The sequence below is a fragment of the Rhea pennata genome, chromosome 7, assembly GCF_028389875.1.
Source record: "Rhea pennata isolate bPtePen1 chromosome 7, bPtePen1.pri, whole genome shotgun sequence".
NCBI lineage: Eukaryota > Metazoa > Chordata > Aves > Rheiformes > Rheidae > Rhea > Rhea pennata.
The window spans coordinates 23,634,938-23,651,011 of NC_084669.1; the positions used below are offsets into that span (position 1 = coordinate 23,634,938).

The window sequence follows — 16,074 nt, forward strand, 5'->3', positions numbered from 1 at the left end:
AAGAAACTCTAGTGCGTAGGTGAAAAGGCAAATGCATATGCCACACATGTAAATGCAAAAAAAAAAAAAAAAAAAAAAAAAAAAAAAGAAAGCCAAAACTACGATGCTTGGTTTCTTTTAATCAGTTTAATCTCAGGTATTTTACTGCTGACAAGTCTTCCTCAGTTTTCACACAATCGAAGATAAATGGCACACTGGTATCATTAATTTATTGGCATTTTATGTTTGGATGGATAGCCAATAACAACTCCCCAGTAGAGTGCTAGTATTTTATCCAACAAGCAAGCATGTTTGTTGACTTGTCTTTTTGCTTATGAAATGTAAATTCCAAATGCATGAAGCAAATGATTTTTTTAAAAAAAAATAGATCTAAAAAAAACAACAGTAAGGATCTAAAGATTATCTTTTTGCATATAAAACAAAAAGAAGCCTAATCAACTGGGTGGATAGACATAACGATTGTTTTAAAATTACTTCTGTGTTTGTGACCATAGCACCCACATGTTCAATCTCTCTTATTCTAGATTGTGGTATTACATGTTTACTCAGAAGCAATTTGAACTGAAAGGATACGGTAGCTCTGCCAGGACCTGTCTGCACCTGATACCGCAACAGAGCATCAATGCCACAAACCCCGAAACTTTGAGTCAGGGCTGCTTCATACTAGACTAGCCCAAGAGTTCAGGTGTGACAGAGCAGGAGTGGGCAATACAAGGCTTTTTACGTGCAAATGACAAAGTAACACCCTCAGGCTCCCTCATCCACCTTATTCAACTTGCCCTTTACAATACCTGGCCAGCAGGACCAAAACACAGCTGTCCACTTCCGATTCACACTCCCCTGGAGCAAGGCATGAGTACAGGTAACGAAAGAGGCCTCAAACCTCACTTCAGTTTTTGAACAAGGACAAAAGTTTAGACAAATACAACAGCAGACAGACTTCAGTCCAAAACAAAACAACACTGGATTTTGTTTAAATGGAACATGATTTGAAGGCTGAAGATGTACGACTGTATGCCAGAACCATGTACAGACTACAACTAGACGTATTTGAACAGCACTTGAAGATAACCTCAAAAAAAAAAAAAACCCTCACATTACTCCTCAGCCTCATCAAAAGCTTGCATTTAAGTATCTTGCCTAGATTACAGAATATATTTCTACCTAATGTTTTATCACCAGTGTGATCCTTTGAACATAACACCTTGTTTGAGTGGGATCTTCATAGCTGCTTTGTGTTCTGCTAAGAATTGTAATGATTTAAACCACAAAAATGTGATTCTGAATTTGGCCTGAAACTCACTCAGATCAGTATGCTAACATCTACACTATCTAGTCCCAAATATTCGCAAAAGATTGCCTTGAAGACAAATCTGTAGAATAATCCTCAGAAAAAATAGTCCTCCTTAGCCCCTACACTCGAGATTACCTTAAGATCAAGGAAGGCGTCTTTCCTTTCCAAAAGGCTTTAAAAGTTTGTTTTCATTTGCAGGGTTTGTCCATATAACAATTACTACTCTCATAACACAGAAAGATTAGCTCTAACTCTAATAAATTTTAGCACCGGTGAGATACTGCAGCAATGAATTCCACAAACTAACTGTGCGCTGAATGAAATATATTTCCTTTTTTTCAGAAGGGAGTTGTTACTTTCCAGGATCACTGACAGTCTCCCCTTCCGCCAATGGCGAGCTACGGAGTCCTGACTCAAAATGAAAAACTGTCAACGTCTCCTTTGTAGAGAAACTATTTCATAAATAAAAATAACTGCAATGACTGTGATTCTTAGGCATGCTGTAATCTGTATGAATGTTACTGGTGGTGCACAGACATCTGCATCTGAGATTATTTCCTCCTTGCAGCACTCTGGGCAGCCCACGGTGCTCTACCTTCCCTACCCTGCACCCGGGCTAGGGAGCTGGGCACCCCTCGCAGCTCGAAAAGCACGGCCTAGGAACAGCCCCCTGTGAAAGTAACAGTGATACCACCGCCACCAAGCACCACAGCAAATACAGGGTTTTTAAAGTTTTGGCGGGGGGGTTGAGCACGTGTCCGCGTAACTGCGGCTGCCAGCGAGGCATCCTTCCCTTGCTGGCGGGAACAAGCCTAACAGCTGTATGAATCGACTGCTTACCGGAGCACCGCTCTTCCGACCCCGCCGTCAGACCTCGCTCCTAACTGTGGGACGTGAAGATTGCAGAAGGCAGTGCTGTGCTTCCTGCTCCTGTTTTACAGAATTAAGGAAGCGGCACGTATAAAAATAGGCCAAACAATACCTAAAAATTAAAGAAGAAAATCAGCTAACTGACAAAAAGGAATAAATACACTAAACAAGCCACTTTCAAATTCCAGTAAGTCAATCGGTCCTCTTCATCCGCCACAAATTGTTAGGGAGGAATGAGTAAGGCATTTCTGTATTACTTTGCCTGCCATGAAGCGCATCCTCTATCCTGATCTGGCCAGAACTACTGACAGAAGCTACAACCAGACCTTAAATCACCTGCTGACTTCCCCTGAAAGCTTGGATAGAATGTGAGACCCTCGCCCCAACTGAGAAGCCTTGCATAGACAGTAATTTACTTCTTGCAATCCCAGGTGGCACAAAAACTAAGCTTACTCCTAAAACAGATTAAGTATCTTGCTGTCCATCTTCGGAGGTACTGTTATCTGATTTCAACTTTTCTTGTATTGGCAATTAGAAAAAACAAACCAGTGCATAAATCCTGTTAAAGAGATCTGGTATTATTTTTCTCAAGTTAGCCACAAGGGCTTTACTAGGGTTGAAAAGTTCCTTTATTTATGAGAAGAACAATTCTGGATAGATCGACCATTGTTAAAATATTAAACTAAAGGATGTCTCTGATATGCTTGATGATGAGATCATCACTATTTCTGAAATGACAGATGTCCATGCAATGGTTTTGAGTCATTTGGTGCTGGTGATGACCAATAATCAAACACCAATGTTGATGTTTTGTTAGGAGATATGAAAAAGGCCTTCTGGCACCTCATGGAGGGGGTATGACCAAGTGCACCCAAACTGGATGAGCCAAACACATTCAGATTTGTCATACACCAGAAGATCAGTAAAACAGTCACTATTCTTTTTAAATGAGTTTTGACATGCTTGTCTAATGTTAAGATGTTAAATATGGATATTTGTTGAGCTGCTCCTTGTCAAAATAGGCTGCAAATAAAGAAGGTCCCACTTGCTTGACCCTTTATTTCCTCTCTTCAGTAGCAGAGGTGCAAACACTGCAGTAAATCCAGTATATCAACCAGACAGTCTAAAGTGAAATCTACTTGGAAAATCATTATCGGTTTTTCATAAGACTTGCCAAAATTGTGTATGACCCAAGCACAAACATTAAGATAAGACAAAGACCTGTCTTGTGTGTAAGGTACCTCTTTCTCTCCTGCTTCTCTCCTGTTCCTGAGGAGAATTCAATTTAACTTCACCAAAGAGTAACCTATGTTCTATTCAACTCACCTTTTTTTTTTTTTTTTTTTTTTTTTAATATTTCTCTGAAATAGTACTGGAAAATAAATGAAAATAGTTACTTGCTAATTAGGGAGCCAAAGGGGGAAGAGTAGACACAGCAGGCACCTTTCACTGATGTACCTTATCCAAAGGAGATAAAAGGCAGACCACTACTACAAAACTACAAAAGAGCCTCAAGCATATATCATTCTTCCATTTGATCCAAAAAAAAAAAATAAAATAAAATAAAATAAATAACTCCTGGCACAGATGAACTACCTAGAGTTTTAAAACAGCTACATTTAATGTGGGGTACAAAGTGAAAAGTTCAATTAGAAATCAACATCTCAAGCTCCTTTTAAAGGCATTCAAAGAGCACTTGTTCACTTTGATTTTCCCTCTTGGTAAGGTTTCTCTCTTCCAAGCCGGAACCTTTTCCTACCTAGTGTGTTCTTTCTTTAATATGGAAACCAAGTATCCACTAGTTTTTTCCTTTCAGTGTTGCTAACTAACCCAGGAGTGGAACATGACTCACTTCCTGTCTGTTTTTTTGTTATTGTTGTTGTTGTTGTTTTAAATCCACCAGCAAAATCTGTGCTCGTCTCCCATTCCAGCTTTCTGCTGTAGCACACCTGAAGCCACATCCCGCAGCCAGTGCACGCAGCCTTTCCTTTGCCCCTTTGTAGTGAATTTCTACAGTATTACAAGAAAGGCAGACATCCAAAACCTCGCATGCAGCTTGCCAACAGCAGTCTTCCAATAAGGCAACTTTGCAACAAAACAGAGGCAAATCACAGTTTGCTTGTTTTTAGCACAGAAGGAGTGGCCAGCTGATTGGATAATCTGATCTCTTCAATATGAACACACAGATTTACACTGGGCAATACGGAAAAAACACTCTGTTTTAATTATGGTCCCCAGTGAGCTGCTGTTTGCATAGACGATTTTTGTTCAGGACTGATTAAGAATGAAACACTAGATCATATAACTGCTGAGCTACATCAGTAACCTTAACATATAGAGACTACTGTAAGAAAAGATACTCAAGTCCATGGAAAGCACAGCAAGTCTTCTAAGAGCCCCTAAATTTAAAACCTTACAAACCTAAGCTGCAAAAACAGTCATCCTCCAGCAAAAAAAATCCCATGGTATTCCTGATGTAGAAAACAGTAATAGAAATCAAATTAATCTTTTTCTTTGTAATAAAGGAAGGAACCTGATCAAGTAGCATCACTGAAAAGGTTGTGTGCTAACACACTACTGAGATAAAGAGAGAGTTATACCTCTCTGAACTGTAGCCTCAGTCCTAAAATGCTTACTTCAAAATTGCTCACAGTAACTTGTTTTGTCCAAAGACTTACCGTGTCAGCTATTATTTTAGAATATACTCTGGAGATGCAGCCTTCTTCACAGGCTAGACAAACTCAAAGTGATCAGTTTTGGGTTGTGTGGATATGTAGCAGATGGATTAAGAGAGAGGTTTGATCATCGTTTACATCGTCTATCTTATGATCTGCGCAATCTGCTGCTCCTGTAGTATTCTGCCTGTTTTCTCACTCTTTCTCTAATGGTTTCGTGGTCTGAGGAACACCTGTGCCACTGTGTCTTTTTTCTTGCAGCTTTGCCCTAAAAGCAACATGGCTGGGAAAAGAGCCTGGCTTGAGAAGAGAAAAGAAAATATCTCAACTGGATGAGAAGACTGCAAAAGGAAAGAGGAAACTGACTCATTAATTATATATTAAGTTGTTTCACCACTAATGTCACAGGACCTCTCACCCTCACCCTCAACCTCTCCACTTCCTTTTTTCTTAAAAGCACTTACATTTATGGGTTTTTCTCCCCATATTCTAGCAAAACTTAGCTATCATTTAGCAAAAACACTAATGCTATTGTCACAGAACAGAAGACCTAAGGACAAAATACAGGAAGTAATTCAAGGTATGACTTTTTGCAACTCATTTCCCAAAGACGGGAAAAAATATCCTAGCAAACACAGAAAGCTGAGCTCCCAAGGTTTATGTTTCAAGGCCGCAATTTAAATTGCACATAACACTCTCTAACATCAGTGAGAAGAACATATAAAAAAAAATCCTTGCTTAAATCACATTGTTGGGTTCCAAAATTCTAACATCAGTAGATACAAATCTGAATCTGCAGCATGCTTTCCTCTGTACAGTACTTAAAATAATACAAGTGAGGATGGAAGAATTAACAGAACAAGTGTGAACAGAAGAAAAATAAAAAACTTTAAGCTATGCAAATCTTACACTGTCACATATATGGGATATGCATTATAGTTGTATAGACGATCTTAATTCTTGAATATTATGACTTACTAATGTCTGTCTTTACAACCTTCCTGGGTGTGCACGTTCATGCACATACCTCTTTCTGCATCTCTCCTCCTGTCTGCAGTTTCCACGTTAAACAAACAACCTAAACCAGGAATTCCATTATATATTCATCACACTGACAGCACACCGGCCATCAGCAGAGCTATCACCTTCTCATCTGCCACACAGGCATTTTGAGCTAACCATAAATTATAGCAACTTTATATTGTTTTCTCAGTGTAGAAGAACTGTAAAAAGGAACAAGCATTGACAGAGGGTTTTAGGTATTTTCTGCAGCCACATCTTGAGATCTGGAGACCTAGTTTTCATTTGATGGCACAAGAAGGTGCCACCACCCTTCCACCTACTTCTTCCTATCTATACTGTAACTATTTCATATTCTTTTCTTCTCCAAAACCTACCTCTCCCCCCTAACCTGTTATAATCCACCCTTCTCAAGTTTATCATTCCATCCTTGCTGTTCACCTACCAGTTCTCTATCTAACGTTTCTCTCTGTGGCAACATAAGCTGAGCTATGCTGGACCTCCTTAGTGCAGTATTTTCCATTTAAAATTCCTAATCACCTAGTTCAACCTCAGCACGTCCATCATCTCTTTGAACTCTGTTCATTCACTAGAATCATCCCTCTTTTTTTAAACACTCAATCTCTAGTTCCCACAGATTCCAGTTCCAGTTCCCATCTCCTTTAGGGAATCTCATGGGTCTATCTGTACTCTGGCCAGCTCTAGCTCATAACCCCGGGATGTCCCAGTCCAAGGAGCTTCCTTCTCTCCCCTCCATATGAAGGCTGCAGAGCACAGACTTCAGGACCAGACCCCAGCTCTGGTGACATCTCCAGCACTGACTGTACCCAAGGAGCAGAGACCTGTGATTCACCAGAAAATCTAGCTCAGCCCCAGGCTCAAGTATGCTCATTGCAGATGGGATCTTCAGAGTTTCTAAGCATTAAGCTCTACAAAATCTTAAGCATGCATAAGCTACATTTTTCTTGATATCATATCTCAGAGTGAATTTTCATGAGATGAGAAAAAAGTATTCCATTTGTAATGCAGTATCAACAGCCACGTACTTATATATATATATATATATATGTACATATATTTATTTATATACTTATATTTTTCTTGATAGCCATAAAAAACAAAATAATGCATATCAAATTTCATCATAATTCATATTCATTTCCCTATCCCAGCCATCCACATCAGTGAAAAAAAGCACTAGACTTGATATCAAGATTCTCTAAAGCACAAACACAAACCTGCTACACCGCTTAGTTAAATTACTGATTATCTTAATACTTACCCACTTACTAAAACAAATGGTGAGAATATTTTTCTGCAGGAAGGGGAGCTGCAGCGTGACAGTAAAGGGTAAAACTACAGTAGAAAATTCTGCAATCATTGTGAGCACTAGCCCCAAAAATCCTCAATGCTTCCACCATCTCCGATGAAAATTTATGTGATACAGTGCTGAGGCTGACTCAACTCTACCTATAAACACCGCAAATAAATGCATCATTTGCTGAAAAGTAAGCCCAAAGTTTTGCAAGGCAAAAGTAATGTTCTTCATACGCTTTGAAAGCATACACAGTGGTTTAGTACTTGCCCACTGGAAGAAAAGGAAAAAGAAAAGGGGAGATGGAGGAAAGTACAAAGAGAATCGAATTCCTCCTTTTCCGATTTGCTTACATGGGTTGGAAGGGTCTTTTGATGAAACCTGTGGCAGATCAGCACATGCTCTTTAATTGTGACACGCAGCAGGATGTAGTGAGATAAGAACAGCCCTGAAGGCCAGGAAATGGTGCTTGCTGACAATCACTAGAACCTGTTAGAGGCAGAAATCGTCACAGGAGCTCAGATCCATGGACATCACAGATCTCTCTATGCAATGATCTTTCCTGAGATAAAGCTGCTCTTTGGAGAAAAGTTAAGTCCCACTGTATAAGCACACCCCATGCAAAGTCACAGGATGAACAGCTCTCGCGTACAGAAATGAATTGCACCAGAAAATGCAGCTTTTTATTAGAACTAGCTTTGGGTCTCCTACTGACAGCTGACATCTTTCTCTGAAGCAATGCAGCAGAATGTCTATTATTTGTAAACTGCTTTAGCTCTCATAGTAACAGAGGAAAAACATTATGTTCATTAGTTAAATGAAACAATCTCTTACACAAACTGCCATGTTGGACACCACAACTAGGTGGCAACTGGCTTGTAATCTCTGGAATGGGGCCTTACAGTCCCAGCACTGCCTTTCAGAAAAATAGCAGCTGGCACACAAAGATCAGAAATGCCAATATTCATTTAAATTACATTCCAATTTTAAAGCAATATGACATTTTCAGAAGTACTGGGCTTTGGAAAAAAAAGCAAAGTTGTTGTTCTCCTGGGAAACCCAGATGCGGTGTTGTGGGTGTCCGAGGGAGGAGGAGGGTTCCCTGTCATAGCTGCTCTCAATCTCACCACACACATACCCCTTTTTTCACAAATCAGTGTGGCTGGTCAAAAGGAACTTGAAGCATCTTGAATCGTTAAGCTGATACACCTCGCTGGACTTAAAAATACGGTAAAAGTAATCTTAGGACTGCTTGGCTTTTGCAAGGGCTGGGGGCTCTGATGAATGTACTTATTGCTGTAATCTTGAGCCAAATGCCTAAGGGTATCTGCTATTTCAAATCCTCTAAAGCCTGGAAAACAGATAATCCATTGTTTAAAGATTTTAACTAAAAAAACCCACGGCTGCAGAGCCTCAGGCAGAGAGCAACGAGACACTAGACAGGAGAGTACTTTGCATTAGTTAGCTGCCCGCATATTGCTATGCTCTGCATGCTGGTCAAGAAATAGCAACAACCAGACCTGCACGTCAAGAAAGAGCCTTTTGGAAGAGGAAAGAAAAAGGGGATTCCTCTGCCCAGTCACACGGCTACAAGCTCCCACAAGCACCATATGCCAAAGGTTTTAAGCCTTAGTAGTGATTATCTACGCCCAATATGAGCTACATTAAATAGGCACAGAATTTTTAAAGCACTTGGCACTTGCTCTGTGGTAATGAGGCTCCTTTAATAAAACGCCTCAAGCTGAATATTTAAATATTGCAGCATTCAAAAATCAGTAATCACTTATAACTTTCTGCAGCTAGTACATTTAAAGCATCACGATGATGTGCTGCCAGTGTAATGGGAATGCTGACTTTGTGCAGGAAGTTTGCCAAACCAAAAAAAATGCACTGCATGACTCGCTCCCCAGGAAAGAGATACCATATCCGAGCAACCGCTACAAGGGAAAAACTACTTCATTTGCTGCTGTCATTTACTGGTTCCCAGACTTTGTCATTCCCAAAAATAACAAAAATTGGCAAACATTTCTAAGAATTTGCATGTGATATTTCCTCACCACTGTTTAAGAGGGTCTTGGGTGACAATGACAGGATAAAAAAGCCTCTTGCACCAATACCACCAACTCCTAACCAGACTCAGATCAGTACCAACCAAAAGTCATTTCCCGTTTTTCTCATTTTATTCTCATATTTCCCAGGGGTAAGCCTGGCCTTACAGCAAGAAGCAAGGGATGAGAAGTGTCTTTATATTCATAGAAGAAATTTCAGGGCAGTATGCAGCCCCTTCCTATACCTTTACATGAAAGATTTTCTTTCTTTTCCTCCATGACAAGTGGAATAAAGCTAGATTTTAAGGTTTGTTTTTGTTGCTGTTGTTTTTTAAGAAAAAGTTATCTAAGAATATTTTATTATAGGAAACCCGAATTTAAGATTTGAGGGTTAGATTAGATCCTAATGACAGTACAGACATGGTCACTGTTATTTGCATTTGGCCATGACTTCCTTCATCTTACTCCACTCATTATGAAAGTCCTGGCTCACAAGCCTTCCAACCACTTCCCCACCACTGTCAGCAGTTTCATGGCTGAACTGGAAGACAGCTGTTGCAAAGGGTCATAACTGCAAAGGAAGATGCAATTTCTTAAGCAAATTCATATAGTCTCAGGAAGGTTTCAGATATCCCAACAGAGACACTACAGTGGAGGCTGGATTGCACAAGTGCCAAAGGGCTGTGAAAAGGGTACAAAAACAGTAGAGCTCTTGATGTCTGTTTTCAAAGTTGGTGCCATTAACCTCGTCATGGCAGAGTAAGCACAGAGTTACTAACTCACTAGGCCATGCAAACCAAACAAGTTCTGCCTCTCTAAGCAAGGCTTTCTCCAGGTCAAGATGAAGCCTGATGATGGGGGGGGGGGGAGGAAGACACAGACTCTTGCATGTCTACTGTTCACACCTCACATCTGTATGATGCAGTGCTTTTTTAACTTCAAGCATTTTTTTAAAGTATCGAATATGGACTATGAGACTAAAAGGTTTACAGACACCCTTCAAGAACAACCTTGACTCCAAGGCAGACACTGTATCAATTTCCACTGTTTTGTCTGTCAGCATTGCCTCTTGCTGATCCTCACCCCTGCACAGGACGTGTTTCAGGAAGATATAATTGCAGGAAGCGGAAGAGGCCTGAGCACTTGCAGTAATTTCAATCCCCAAAGATCTGTCCAGAATAGTATCATGGGTCAGATCATCAGTGGCAGGGTGCTGGAAAGAGATGCTAAGGAAAGCAAAGAAACTTCTTTTTTAAAAAAATGTTGGTATGAAAAAAAAACAAAATCAAGAACCTTTCTATAGGAACATAAATAGCTTCCTTCTGCAAAATGTCTCGTCTTTCTGGTAAACTGCACAAAAATGTAAAGATAATGCAGGGATACTCATCACAGAAGCTGGAAAGTGCTGGAGAATGGCTCAAAAAATTCAGTGTGCCCTTTGCTCTGCTCTAGCACTTGATCAGCTTCCTCTTCCCCTGGATGCATCTCCATTAGAAATGACCATTGCTTTGATTTCTTCCATCCCTCCCTTCATATGAAATGACATTAAAAATGATATAAGAACTGATTTTTATATCATCTTTTATCAATTGCATTATCACTGTGCAATTAAAAGTGGAAAAGAACAGGAGCCCATGAAGGGATACAGTTGCTAGATCAGGGTCTGCTGGGAGCACAGCCCATCTATCATCATGTCGCCCATTTCCGATACCCTTTTGCATACTGTTACTTAAGTCTAACCTAGACAAATTTGACATCTAAAAATTTTACTAGGTTGATTCAAAGAAAAGTAGTGTAGGACTCCTCTTTTGATGGCACCATGTGAAACTGTACCTTTATGGTGATCATTTGACAGGTATTTACGTGAGCAGGCCTCTCCTCTCCTCAAAAGGAAGCAGACCTAGCTCCCTTCGCATCATTTTAAGTTTCACATCAGTTTCCTTACTGTGCTTGCTCAATGGCTGTGCCAATACTGAGAAGAGTCAGGATGAGATGGGATTGCTTTTCTCGATGGTAGCACCAGCTTAAATACAAACCAAGAGATGCATGTTTGAAGGTCATCCTCACCTATTTTCATTTAGCAATAGGAAAAAGCTAAGATTGATATACAAGTAGGATAATTATACAATAACTGTACAAGCTGCCAAAGAATTAACTCTAACAACCTTAAAGAAACATTATACTGAGCACAAACTGCAATTAAGACAACCTCTGAACATTACCTTGTTCTTCATTTCCCCACATACACAACGCAAGACCAAAAGGGACCTCCAGCTCTGTTTGCTACCACAGGCACTGTGCCATTAAGTGTGGTTACTGAGGAATTTATACTTAAAAGTAATGCGGTAAAAAAAACAGACATTAGTATTTTGCCTGAGGCAAAACAAGTTTTCCTGCAGAAAGCTCTGTGTTTATATGTCCATATGGACCCAGGCCAAGGAAATGTGCCATATCCCCCGCACCATATTCCATGCACCACTGCATGATTCTAAACTACAGGTGCCAACACGACAGCACGTTTTCACGGCGGCCTTGACTCAGGGACGCAAACTTACTCCTATCATGTTTTGATACAAGTGGCCAGATCTGAAATAGGAACAAAAAAGAAGAAAACGGATGAAAACATGTGGACAAACACTAAGTCATGAGACAGTGACAGATCTCTGTTTATAAAGAAGATGAATGAGAGTCAGCCTAGGGTAAAGCACTTGCAGTGTGAGCTATTGAGCACAGCGCTGCTAATGCCAAGGTCGCAGGTTCAATCCCCGTACAGGCTATGCTGAGGTTTGGACCAGATGACCTCCAGAGGTCCCTTCCAACCTTACCATTCTATGATTCTATGAGATTTAAAAGTATCGCTCACTGAATCCAAAACATTTAATTAAAAGTGGATAAAAACAATGAAATTAAAAGTAAAATAAATTAAAATGCATGATTTGTAACTGGAGTAGAGAAAAAAAATAAAAGCTTAACATTTCCAGGAACATGTCTGGACAAAGAATTAGAAATGGAGACTAGCCATTTATGCCAGGGCTCAGTGTTGAAATTAACCCATCTCTTTGGAGCTTCTGGACTTGGCCAAGATCCCACTTTATCCCACTGAAAAGACAGATTTGATATGATGATCAATCATATTGTTCTCCTGAAAGGGGACTCATAAAGCTGATGAAAAAGAGAGCTAACTCCTCATCTCCCAGCAATCCTCAGACACGGCCACTCTGCAGTGATCAGTGCAATCTCCTCACCAACTCTTGCCTGTTCTCTCCGGTACATCTACACCCTAATTTAAGGGCTAAGTGGTTCACTGCTAATAACATGCTGATGAAATTCAGTTCTGTATCTCCTCAACTGACATAAGCGCTGCCACTTCCAAGATGTCCCTGCACCTGGAACCGACTCGTCAGAGGACAAATACACACAGGACGCAGGTGATGACAGCTGGAAGAAAACAACATTTTAAGGGGTCAGTCAAGACACCAATCTTTTCTCCAATGAAAAACACTGCCTTTAATTAGATGGCACAGAGTCCCAAGTGCCCCGGGTTCAACTGCAGCCATCAAGTATTAAGAGGTATCCAACTTGCTATGAAATCCTCTCAAGCAGTGATCTAGTGAATAATGTGCCACTATTCAAGGGTCAACTCATAATTCACTGAAAGTTAAAATGTCCAGCTTGTGCAGAACAGAAGTCTGTCTCTTTACAGGCAAAAAAATGACGTAGGACATTACACGGCCTTCTGATACTCAGCTTGCTTCTACAGCCAAGTACTACCTCAACTTTTAAGACTTTGAATCCAGTGAAGATCTGTTCACGACCTGGTCTGAGTTGTCTGGCAAAAACATAGCTGGCCAGAGTCATCCCAAGCTTCTGGTTACCAAAAAGGCACAAAGGGACCCCGACTGTGGAACAACTTCACCAAACAGGTAAGGGCAAAGAGACTATCAAAGGTTGCAGACCATGCTGCAGCATTCAACATTTGCAAAAACTTTCAGAATTACGGACAGTGGCACGGAATGACTTCAGTATCAAAAAAAAAAAAAAAAAAAAAAAAATCACAACAACAAAAGCAATTCAGAGGAAAGTGTCCTAAAGATAAGATGGGAAAGATAGTTAAGAGCACCTGCTTGGCCCAGAAGAGACAAATTCATGCAAATCAATAATCACTGAAGTTATTAAAAACACCACACTGAAAGCAGTTCTGGATTAGATACCAATAAATGTCACTCCAGGAGTCGTTCAACTTATCTACCCCGTTTTCTGTGCTTCCTATATGTGAAATAAACACACCATGGGTTTCCTCTACATTCAGTGGAAAGTCAAAAAACTATTTTAAGAATGTGATTCACCTCACCAAATATGGTTATCTGCTTTAGGATGAAACAAACTGTGCCCTAATCCATCCTTAATACAAGGGAACATACAACGACTAGGTTAGATGTGGACACTTCAGTTATGAACCTTCCTGCACTGTCAGATGAGTCCAACTCTCAAATATGACTAATTTAAATGTTCCAAAAACCTTTTCTGGCATGAATTTTCTCATGCCTTCTGAAGCATTGAGTAGGGCCAGAGCGCTAATGTAAAGTCATTTGAATAAGAAGCTCTTAGGATAAAAGCAGACTTTTATAAAATGTTCTAGAGTTCTTCTAACCTTTTAAAGAAAACATAAAATTCCTCTTCTTTTCTGAATTGATCTCTATTACTTGGAGTTTATCGCAGCTAGGTCCTGTCATCCCACTGTTTCCTTTGAGGAATTTAAATGAAAGCTATTGAAAATTTAAGAGCTCTAAAGAGCTCTAAAAATCCACATGCAAACTCTGGTTTTACTTCAGAAGTACTGCCAAGCAAATTAGCATTAATTAGGGACAAGCTGAAAGACCACAAAAATATTAGGCTAATGGAAACATCTGGAACCGTAAGACCAAAATGATTAAAGAAAAGCAAGTTGCTCAGTCAGATAATCTAATGGTCCTGACACGTAAGCCTCCCAACATGAACTCCTCCCAAGAATGGCATATTCTTAGGAAGTTCCTGATGCAAATGAAATGAAGAATGTATGAGACTGAGCAATAGCGAGGAAAGGGCTAGGAGCTAGGCTTGAAAGTTTTAGAAGAGACTAGAGGGCAAATGAGAACTGCAAAAAGCAGAGACTAAGGAAAAACACTGTCATTTCACTGCCCCTCTTTCCTGCCAGTCCAGCTCCCAAGGTAAGTATCGAATACGGAAGAAAATTATACGCTAACAAGTAAAAGCAGCAGTGACCCCTAAGCCTGGTGAGGACTACAGCCTGTCAATATGTCATTTAACATGTAGAGCCTCCTGTTCCACCCTGTTTCCCACTGTGGAAAGCCTTCGCCTCCGAGGAGCTCTCCGAGAGCCCTTGTCTCCTCCCGGGAGCGGGAATCCCAGGACGGGTCAGGGACGAGGTGGAAACACCCTCTGCTGTCTCTTGCTTTTCAGGGAATGCCAAGGACAACCTCTCCCTCAAACGCAGATGCTTCCAAAGGAAAACGAAACCAGAAAACGCGCTAGAGCTGGGGGAGAAAAGACACAACCAGACCAGACCAGTGCAGCATGGCTGTATTCTGACCCCACCAAAAATCTCCACCACGCTCCCTCGTTCCCATCCCACATTCAAAACAGCCCCAGAGCACCACGGAGAGCAGTGCACAACTGTGGCACGACAGCAGCACACAGCAGAGACCTGCATCAGCCCCATACATCGAACAGGGGACAAAACTTGCCTCCTCAGTTCACCTTTCTCTGGAGGGGGAAGGGAGTTGGTACCTAACCACAGTTAGTTTTAATGTTTAACTTCATGATTTGTTTTTAACAAGAAAAATTATATTCAGTTCATGAAAAGACAGTGTGCAGTATTTTAGGCTAAATTAAGGTATTAACTTTTTGGCCCAAGAACGGTTGCAAACACAGTCGGTATTAAATGTCTGCAACCCCAGTAAGAGGAACAGCTCCGGTTTCATAAAGCTACAAACAAGCTTGAAGAGACAGATATATCTGAACGTCGTATTGGTACAGTTAATACGTATGCAGGTGTTGGGTCAAACTGCTCCTTTTCATTTTGTGCTATTCATTCTACCCCACAAATCCAAAAGCAGACAGAGTCTATACTCGGAGGCAGAACACAGCCATCTCCCCTGTTCGCAGAGCTTTTGAGGCTGCTTTAAAAAACAAGTAAACACCAGTTTCCACTTCAGTGAAAACAGATCTTACGATATTACCCAGTATAAGCCACAGATACTTTGAGAAAGTCTGGGCTACATTTTACAAATGTACCAACCACTTCGCACTCACTGGTAAATCAGTTACCTTACTAAAAATATTAGAGCAAGGAAGAATATGGTGGAGGATATCTTCCTGGTGCAGAGGAATAATTCATCATTCACATCTAGAGATTTCTACTGCATTTTTAATAGGGCACATACGGACTGAGTCTAGTGATCTGTATCATTTTCCTTCTGGATATTGGTTTATATTGAAAAACAGTCCCCGAACAGAAATTGCCAGAGGCCTGAGACCTTCAAATATTGCAAGGCAGAAAGAACAGTCAGGGCTGGGACACACGTACCGTGGTCAGTCTCCCAGTGGCGATTTAAAACACAGCCGTGCCGCGTCGCCCTGCCGGAGGCCGCGGCCTCCGCAGCGGCATGGCGAAACCGGGAGCGCGTCTCCAGCCAACCATGGGGACCGGAGAGGCAGCTGGAAAGCAAAAGCGTAACTCAAAGATCCCGGGCATTAGCGACAGCTACACGAAAGCTAGGGCAGCAGAGACGCGCGAGCGCGAACATCTGTCCGAATCGCTTGCAGGATCGGGGCAGGACCGGGGCTCGTGCC

General features: G+C 40.9%; 1 protein-coding gene across 5 annotated transcripts in view; it reads right to left on the minus strand.

The window, feature by feature from the left end:
- The window catches only part of NDST2 (N-deacetylase and N-sulfotransferase 2), a 137,429-nt gene that overhangs the window by 119,605 nt on the left and 1,750 nt on the right, over positions 1-16,074 (minus strand). Inside the window, exon 1 of one of the 5 annotated variants that reach the window (XM_062579877.1) lies at positions 15,809-15,823. The exons of the other annotated variants lie outside the window; for them this stretch is intronic. The gene's annotated coding sequence lies outside the window, so the exon portion shown is untranslated. Of the gene's footprint in view, positions 1-15,808; positions 15,824-16,074 lie in introns of those variants that run through there. 5 annotated transcript variants of the gene reach the window in all.